This window comes from Octopus bimaculoides, chromosome 15 (genome assembly GCF_001194135.2).
Source record: "Octopus bimaculoides isolate UCB-OBI-ISO-001 chromosome 15, ASM119413v2, whole genome shotgun sequence".
Taxonomy (NCBI): Eukaryota; Metazoa; Mollusca; class Cephalopoda; order Octopoda; family Octopodidae; genus Octopus; species Octopus bimaculoides.
Window position 1 is genome coordinate 13,161,355 of NC_068995.1, and position 10,187 is coordinate 13,171,541.

Below are 10,187 nucleotides of genomic sequence, written 5' to 3' on the forward strand. Positions count from 1 at the left end.
TGTGTGTGTGTGTGTGTGTGTGTGTGTGTGTGTGTGTGTGTGTGTGTGTGTGTATATATATATATATATATATATATCCTTTGTTTCATATATATATTTTTTTTTTATCCTTCATATGTCTCAGGTGAGTGAATTAACTTTCATACTTATTTAAAAGCCTGGTAATTATTCTATCAGTCTTTTTGCTGAACTACTAAGTCATGAGGGATGTAAACACAACAACACCAGTTGTCAAGTGATGGTGGGGAATAAACTCAGACACAAACACACACACACACACACACACACATATACATATGTGCCACCTGACTGGCTCCCATGCCAGTGGCACGTAAAAAGCACCCACCACACTTTCAGAGTGGTTGGTGTTAGGAATGGCATCCAGCTGTAGAAACCTTGCCAAATCAGATCAGAACCTAGTGCAGTCCTCCCCCACCCCAGCTTACCAGTTTTCAGTCAGACCATCCAACCCAGGCCAGCATGGAAAGCGGATGTTAAACAACAATGACACTCTCACACATGCATATGCACACACAATGAGCTTTTTTCAATTCCCATCTACCAAATCCACTCACAAGGTTCTCGTCAGCTGTGCAGTAGGACTGATCCTGGAACCTTGTGGTTGAGAATCAAACTCTGTACCACACAGCCATATCTGTGCCTAAAATTCTCATTTTTATTTCCCTGTCATAGGTTATAAGTCAGCTTCCCTAAATATTACTTTCTAGTTCCCAAAGAGCCATAGGCAAAACAAATTATGCTTTGTTAGACGAACGATCATGGATAGTTTGGTTCTCCTACTATCCTTACCAACATCACCATCTGATCTAATTCAAACAAATATATATATTTAAAATAACATTAAGATGAAAACTGAATATTTACAAATGCAATATATGAAGAACTTCACACTGTAATATACCATATTTTAACGTGTAAGGAACCCTTTTTTGTCAAAAAGTAAGTTGAAAAAATATGGGAGTTTCTTATACATGGATAGCATTATAATACCATTTTTCCAAATTTTAAGCCCAAAGAATTAGGGGATTCCTTATACACATTAAAATACAGTATATATATATATATAATTCACTTTATAGTTTTATATAATGAAAGAAAAGAAAAGGATGAATTTTAAAAAATTAAGTCTAACTTTGACAAGTTGCAGATTTCATGGTAAATGTCATTTAAGCTATATTACACACAAATATTGTGGTTAGAAATATTTAGAAAAAAAGCAATGAATAAATATTTCTTAGAAGTTTTCTACTGTTTTTCTTTTCTGAGACTCAAGGTGTTATTTATCCTAGTTCAGCCCTGACCAAATGGAACTGTATAATCAAAGGTGTCCCAGGTGATCATACAGTAAGGTGTGATAGGAGGAATGTTTGACTGTTATTTCTAACAGGTCATTTAGAAACACATGTGCTACAATGGGTAGCCACACAGAAATCCTCAGACCGGTCAATACACACAACCAAGAAGGGAACATTATATATATAGACGTGGCTCTCAATTTCATTTCACAAATTTAACATATTTGAAACAAAGACAAAACAGCCATGCTAGAAAAAGCTGATCAGATATTTAAAAATTGAAGCAAAACCAACACACTGGTTATCTTCATATATCAGAAGCTGTTAGTATTCCTCAGTCAGACCGTTCCTGTATGTTTAATCAGCTGCTTTCATGCCAAAGGTTGACTCAACCAGATTGAACTGGGATGGGATAATGGATATTATGTATATATGATGATGATGATGATGATATATATATATATATATATACATATATATATATATATAATATATATATATGAAGGTGATGGCTATATAGTTTGACCAGCTCTAATCAACAAGTATATTAAAAATTCATCCGGATTTGTATGCAACTCTCAAAGTAAACATGTGAAAACTCAAAAGAACCTACAACAAATATTTATCAATTCCTACATGGACTCTCATGTTCATCCATAATTTAGTTAGCCATAAAAGCATTGAAACAGAATGTCAGAGAAGTAACATTTCTGATTCTCTTTGATAATTTGAGTAAAGTAATTGCTACTATATTCTGAAATTGATGAACACTGCATCTACATTAGCATTGCTGTTTACCTTGTATATAGAAGATTAAGATCCATATTTCTTCTTGATCAGTCATCTAACATTACTCTCATGCACACACACACATTTTCACCATGCAGTGACCATCTAACTGAAAGACCTCTATTTTTTCGTTTCTCTTCATCTATCATTTCCATAAAAGAGCATGTTGTTGTTGGCACTCCGTCGCTTACGACGTCGAGGGTTCCAGTCGATCCGATCAACGGAACAGCATGCTCATGAAATTAACGTGCAAGTGGCTGAGCACTCCACAGACACGTGTACCCTTAACGTAGTTCTCGAGGATATTCAGTGTGACAAGGCTGGCCCTTTTGAAATACAAGTACAACAGAAACAGGAAGAAAGAGTGAGAGAAAGTTGTGGTGGAAGAGTACAACAGGGTTCGCCACCATCCCCTGCCAGAGCCTCGTGGAGCTTTAGGTGTTTTCGCTCAATAAACATTCACAACACCTGGTCTGGGAATCGAAACCGCAATCCTATGACCGCGAGTTCGCTGCCCTAACCACTGGGCCATTGCGCCTCCACATAAAAAAGCATATACCCAAAACATTAAACACTTCTTACAATTTATTTGAACATCATCCTTATACACCCTGTTCAGGTTTTTTTTTTCTCCTCGTATCATACACACACACACACAATGGGCTTCATTCAGTTCCTCTTTACCAAACCTACTCACAGACCTTTGAGCAACCAGAACTATAGTAGAAGAAATATGCCTAAGGCTCCATACAGTGGGGTGAACCCAAGACCCCATGGTTGGGAAGCGAACTTTATCACAAAGTCATATACTGTTTCAATTAATTTTAGAAATAAGAATTTGGGAAAAGTTGAAGTGTTGCATAATTAACCAGGTCCTTGGAATATAAAAGGATTCTTATGAAAACATAACAAGGTCAAATATGTAGAATTTAAAACAGGATGAAAACTAGAGACAGCCATAAGTGAGTTAATATTAAAAGGACCATTATGGGAGAATGTATTTAGTTGTAAAAGGCATAAAAATGTGTTGTTGAGTCTTGGGGGAATTTCGAATGTCATCTTCAATTGCATTCAGTTACAACTGAAAATAATACAACAGCATGGGTAAGAAATGAGAATGGGATAAACAGTCAAAGAAATATTGAACTGAAATATATCAGGCATTATTATTCTAGAGGATTTATTTTTTTATCTTTTACTTGCTTCAGTCGTAAGACTGCGGCCATACTGGAGCATCACCTTGAAGAATTTTAGTAGAACAAATCGGTCCTGGTAAGTATTTTTTTAAAGCTTAGTACTAATTCTGTCAGTTCTTTTGTCAAACTGCTAAGTTACAAGGATGTAAACACACCAACACTAGTTGTCAAGCAGTAGTGGTGAAAACACACACGCATTATATATACGATGGGCTTCTTTCAGTTTCTGCCTACTAAATCCACTTACACGTCTTTGGTCAGCCTGAGGCCATAGAAGACACTTGTCCAAGGTACCACACAGTGGGACTGAACCAAGAACCATGTGGTTGGGAAGCAAGCTTCTTACCACACAGCCACTCCTTTGTTTTAGGCATGGCTGTGGTTAAGAAGCTTGCTTTGCAAATACGAGGTTTTGGGTTCAGTCCAACTACATGGCACTTTGAGCAAGTGTCTTCACAAGATATTGTTTGGCTTTGAACCACTCAATGCTTTGTTCTAAGTGAATTCGGTAAAATTGAAACTGTGTGGAAGTCTGTCATGTATGTATATCACCATCATCATTCTACATCCATTTTTCTACATTTTGAATATGTGTCTAGCCCCTATTACCAACTGACAATTGGTGCTGGTTTGTTTACATCCCCACAACTCAGCAATTCAGCTAAAGGGACTAATGAAATAAGTACCAAACTTTAAAATAAGTATTGGGACTGATTCATCAGGTTAAACCCTTCAAGGAAGTGCCCCAGCATGACCAAACAAGTAAAAGATAAAAGGTATAACTGGTTACATATAAAAACTATTTAACTAAATTAATGAAATACTGAAGCTGAAACCCACTGCACAGGGATAGATACTATATACCACTACATAACTCACTTTTTATCAGATCGACAAGGAAAGTTACAAACTCATCTACTTGGCAACATAAAACCAAAAGTAAGCATTAGTCCTTGTAAAATTTTAGAGACATTTGAGGATGTTAGTAATTATTTTTTTTTTTTAAACAGTTAAAAAAAATTTTTTTCTCTGCTTTTTTTTCTTTTTCTTTTTTCCATTTTTCAGATATTAAAGAATCACTTTCAAACAAGAGGACAACTAAATTGTAGTACGTTTTGCACGCCAACTGTTAATTACAATTTACTAGAGCACTCGTCACTCACACGGTGCTTCGAGCAATGAAACGTGTACTTGTGTTCTATGTCACAACACAACTAGCTGAATTGAAAAGTCTTTTTCCAGGAATTAAGTGTCTCACTAGTTACAGGATATGAATCATTAACCGTTCGTATTCAATCAGCAAGCTCACCTCCTCTCTAACACCTCGACTCGCTGTTCTTTTCACCTACACACGTTTACTCAAAGAAGGAAACTTCCATGTGGTCGCTCGATCTGCTAGAAATAGCAGCGAAATCGTCCTCGGATTTTACTCTAGCATTTTGTAAATAGAAAGATATTCGATTGTTGTTTAACCGAGAGGTTAAACAACAAAAATCGACTTGTTGAAAAAAAAAAAAAAAAAACTGACTGGAGATTGCCAGAAACTTATGCAAACATAAAAGTCATTAAAAAAAAGAATTCGTATAGGATTTAATCAATCAATATTGATGCTACTATAATACAACCGTCTCGCTGAATACTGAATATCGTAGGAAAGATTTCCAAAGGTTACAACTCATTCAATAGCAAATGATCACAAATGATGCGTAACCATGCCGAAAAGAAAGTTTTCAATAAATAATTACAGCAGATAAACCGAAGTTTATGCATTTCTGTCACGTTGACGATTGTTTATAGATCGAAATACGAATTTAGCATTTCATTAAAACATCGTTTAAAATGTGAGCCGAAGTAGTCGATAGCTCTGTTCGAGAAGTACTCTGATAAAAAAGCACTCCAGCCGTGACCATCCTGTGTTTCTGTTTCAAAACAATATTTCTAGGGTTGGCTGCGATTTGAGGCCTAACAAGTCGAGCGTGTATCGATATTACCGGGTTTGGTAAAGCTCAACTATTATGAGAAACGGTTAAAATTTAGATAAACTAATAATAATTTGTCTTTTTTTCTTTCCTCGTTAACGATTTGGTTAAAATAAAATCAAAAATTTAAATTGCTAAAATAATTATCTAGGTGTTCGTTCTCCATCTCCAACCTACTAAATACGAAACCAAATAAAATTTCGTCACTGAATGAAAGAAAAAAACATTTTTTTCAAAGAAAACTAATTTACTGTCGTCTCACTAAAAATAATCACACAGTAAACATACTCTCGCCCTATTTATCTTCAGCAATACTGAGTTGGCGAATTGAGATCGATTGAAGAAAAAAATTCACTGAAGTTGCTTAGAAACTTATTCAGAAAGACAAGTCATTCAAAAAATTTATTTAAATATAATAATTTTTGGTTTCAAAATGAATAATGTTATCTTATCAGTTTATCCTCCATGGCATCTTCACAACTTTGATTACTCTTTTTACATCGACAGCTTTATCACTGCGTGGATGTATTGCAGTAGATGTTTATATATTTCACATAGAAATAGATGAGATTTTTTTTTCCGACAAATAAACATATCAATTATCATAAATAACAGTATTGGAAAAGTTGTCAAAAAATATTGACTGCGTCATGGTAACGAATGCCAAAAAGCAGCAGACAGGGAGGGAGAGAAGATGTATAAAAGAACGGAAATAAACAATTAACAGATTTTAAATAATGAAAGAAAATAAAAGCACAACAAAGTATAAAACCAACCAAAAAAAAATACGGAATAATTTCTCGATATTATAATTTTACTGGGAAATATTCACCGAACGAAAGACGTAAATATTGACATTACAAAAGGACTTGAGGAGGTGTAAATATAAATGATTTACGCGGAATGATCAAACTATAAACCTTCGATCTCACACTTCTGCTGCTTTATCCGATAATTCTGGCATTTTTATTAGCAAGCAGCCTAGCAATTTCTCCGCTTATTACGCACCTTACCAAAATATTAAAACGTCTGTTTCCTTTCCACACACCCACATAAGATCGGTGCTAGTAGTTCTGATATTGTCGTCATCATAGTTTAGACACCGCCAAACGCGATTTCGGGTTCCTTCCACAGAATTTCATCTTAGCAGAATCTATTTTTTTTTCTTCTTTATTTTCCCATCTAATTCCAACATACTCTATCTTTACCCTTCTACTACAGAAAAAACATCCTCAACTCAACTATATATATATATATATATACATGAAAAAAGAAAATGTGGCAACCAAAAGTGCATTAAAATGTCTCAGCTTCCAGAATAACAAAAATCAATAACTGTACACAAAATATAAATAAGATGCAGAACAATAATAATAATAATAATAATACTGATTTATTTGCCATGGGGGCATCAGATGAGGGGAAACAATAATAAGCATGATAGATAGATAGATAGATAGATAGATAGATAGATAGATAGATAGATAGATAGGTAGATAGATAGATAGAAAGATAGGTAGGTAGGTAGGTAGATAGGTAGATAGATGTCAATACTAGCGTAAGGTCATCGTGATGACCAGATTAGAAATACCGAAATATATCAATATTTATGGGACTAGACAGATACTGCTGTTTTAAATCGATACAAAAGTAGAATCCAATACATTTTCAATGCAGTGATTACGGGAAGAGAAAGAGAGAGAGAGAGAGATGACTAAGATTTTCCCCCAGTAAACTCTACGCTAATACTAAACAACAACATTTACCAACAACAAACAAGCGCACTGACCAACTAGTGGTAAATAAGAAAAAAAGCATGAGAGAGGAGCGAAGGAGGGAAAAGGAAACGGTTTTCTCTAAGTAATTAATTAAACTACTTCTTAATTGACAAACAACTATGACAACGCACAGGCAGCGACTGAATGTACTTCAAAGGACAAGTAACCTAAATACTCTTTTGACTGTGGCCATGCTGGAGCACCGCCTTTTTAGTCGAGCAAATCGACCCCAGGACTTATTCTTTGTAAGCCTAGTACTTATTCTATCGGTCACTCTGCCAAACCTCTAAGTTACGGGGACGTAAACACACCAGCATCGGTTGTCGAGCGATGTTGGGGGGGAAGACAGACACAGACACACAAACATATACACACACATACATATATATATACATACATATATACGACGGGCTTCTTTCAGTTTCCGTCTACCAAATCCACTCACAAGGCTTCGGTCGGCCCGAGGCTATAGTAGAAGACACTTGCCCAAGGTGCCACTCAGTGGGACTGAACCCGGAACCATGTGGTTCGTTAGCAAGCTACTTACCACACAGCCACTCCTACAAATTTCTTGTAAATAATATATTTAAAAAAAAAAAACCTTTTATCTTTTCTTTGTATTTTAACCTCTTTCTTTCGAAATCACTAACGGATAAACTGAAATTAACATATTATTTACGTTCCTTAATCTAGTTTGTTTGACTGTTTATTTTCTTATGCAGAGAAAATTGGTAAAATATTATTTAAACCATAAATATGAAAACAGATTGCATTGATCGGGGGCAGCCCTTCCTTAATAATAATAATAATTATTATTATTATTATATTTCTAAGTAACCACAAGAACCGCCATTTTGCCTGGCCGAATCGTATAAACTTTTCCCGATTCTCCCAGTTGCAGAAAACAAAGGCAGAAGTGAATGGTTGTTGCCAACAAATTCAATGCAAATTCAATGGGAAACTATCCAAATGGATCTTGCAAGAAATCTGCCATGTTTTGCTTCTTGCGTAATTTGCTGAGAATCTAGAATGAAACAAGAACATGAAGCCAACTTCGAAACAAGAATAAGAAGATGAAAAGAAAAAAAAACTCTGGTGACAGACTCGCAGTTGCTGGTTTCTCTTTGGAAAAAAATACGATTAAATATAGAATTAAATAATATAAGTGATAAAATATATTTCAAAAATTCCTTTTTATTTTTTTGTTATTTTTTCATATAAAAACGTGGGTATATATATTTTTTTTCTGAATATTGTTTAATTAGTAGTGATTATATGAAGTGTTGTATATAAGGAGGAGAATGAGAGAAAAAAAGTGGTGAAAAGAAAATCGTTTAAAAATAAAATCAATGAATCGGATACAGAAAATGCAAATAATTCGATAGAAAAACCGAACCAACACACACACACACACGTTAATTCATTGACTAACACACACGTTGATAATGTGTGTATGCGCGCGCGTGTATATACATGTGTGTGTGTGTAGAGAGAGAGAGAGTGAGAGAGAGGCGAATATAATAGATAGGCACATGCGTGTGTGAGTGTTGATGAATGCGGTTATATACAGCTGGTTGCGTATAATAAATAAGACATGAATCTGGCGATGAAGTTATTATTATCAACACTTAAAAAGTTAATAGTAGATTTTTTTTCGTATATTAGCTCTTTCGTCTTAAAATATGCTATTAAAAAGAAAATTTAAAAAGCAGCAAAAATATAATTTTAAAATAATTTTTTATAGAATTACTGTCCATAATAATACAAGCAAATTTATAATTTAAAATTATTTTAAATAACTGCATCCGCGACGGTTTCTTTTCCAGTGCTTTACTTTTAACTATATATATATGTGTGTGTGTGTGTGTGTGTGTGTGTGTGTGTGTGTGTGTGTGTGTGTGTGTGTGTGTATATATATATGTGTGTATATATATGTGTGTGTGTATATATATGTGTGTGTGCACATATATATATATCTGTTATATACATACGTGCACACAAAATACGTACGTGTAATTATAGATATGTGTGCGCGCGCGAGTATATATATATATATATATATGTAATAAACAAAAGTAAAGCAACTGAAAAAGACATAAAAACTCAACTGTATAATTATGTGTGTGTGTGTAGTGCGGCTGCGGGGTGAAGTGAGTGAAAAAAGAAAGAAAGCGATAGAGAAAGAGAGAGAAGGACAAGGATGAATTTGAAAAAAGAAAAAGAGAGAAAAGAAGATAAACAAAGGGGGAGGAGAAAAAAAGAGAGAAGAGGGGGAGGTAGTATTATAAGTAATCTTGACCGCTATTTTACGAATACACACTAATGTAATAATACACACACATAGGATATACACATACATATATCTATCTATATATATACTACACATACACATAAGTGTGTGTGCGTGTATATATATATATGTACATTTCATTAACTAGAAGTTTGGTAGGAACTATATGATATATTTATGTGTGTATGTGTTAGATGGAGGGTGGGAAAATGCTTTTGTGTGATTTTAAAGCAAAGAGGTACGAGTTAAAATAAAGGAAAAATGTGCTACCTGACAGTTTTTTCCGTCGTCCATCGTTGAACGGAGAAACTCAACTCCATCTGAATGAGAAGCAATACTGAACAAAATGGCAACGGATAGAATACGCATGCGCAGAACCCGAAACCTAACGAAGAAAACAGAGAGTGAGCAAGAGGGCGCGAGTGAAAGGGAAAGACTAAAGGTGGAGAGGGAGAAGGAGAGGTAAAGAAAGAGTGTAAGTAGATAGGTGGATGAAGGAGGAGAGAGTAAAAAGCAAAAATATTTTTCTTTTTTTTTTGTTCCCCCCTCGTCCTCCTCCTCTCTTGTATCGTAACTATGGAAGACCAATGGCACGGTAATGTAATATCGGCGATGTAGTTGTGCGTTGATTGGGTGATAGAATTATGAGTTTTCGTGGTAGGGAGATGTATGAAGTTAGAGAAGGAAGACGATCAATTAGCTAAAAGGAGGGCCTGGCTTATTTATTATTGCGATATAATAATAATAATGATGATGATAATAATAATATAATAATGATAATATTCAAAGTGATCTTAATAAACGGGTTTGTAATTTATCTTTAGCGTAGCTTTGTTATT

General features: G+C 34.7%; 1 protein-coding gene across 4 annotated transcripts in view; it reads right to left on the reverse strand.

The window, feature by feature from the left end:
• Positions 1 to 9,733, reverse strand: part of LOC106875852 (scm-like with four MBT domains protein 1) — a 75,222-nt gene extending 65,489 nt beyond the window's left edge. For 2 of the 4 annotated variants that reach the window (XM_052973177.1, XM_052973178.1), the window contains exon 1: positions 9,619 to 9,732. The gene's annotated coding sequence lies outside the window, so the exon portion shown is untranslated. Of the gene's footprint in view, positions 1 to 9,618 lie in introns of all 4 variants that reach the window. The other 2 variants (XM_052973175.1, XM_052973176.1) reach the window with 2 other exon arrangements.
• Between the last annotated feature and the right edge of the window lie 454 nt (positions 9,734 to 10,187).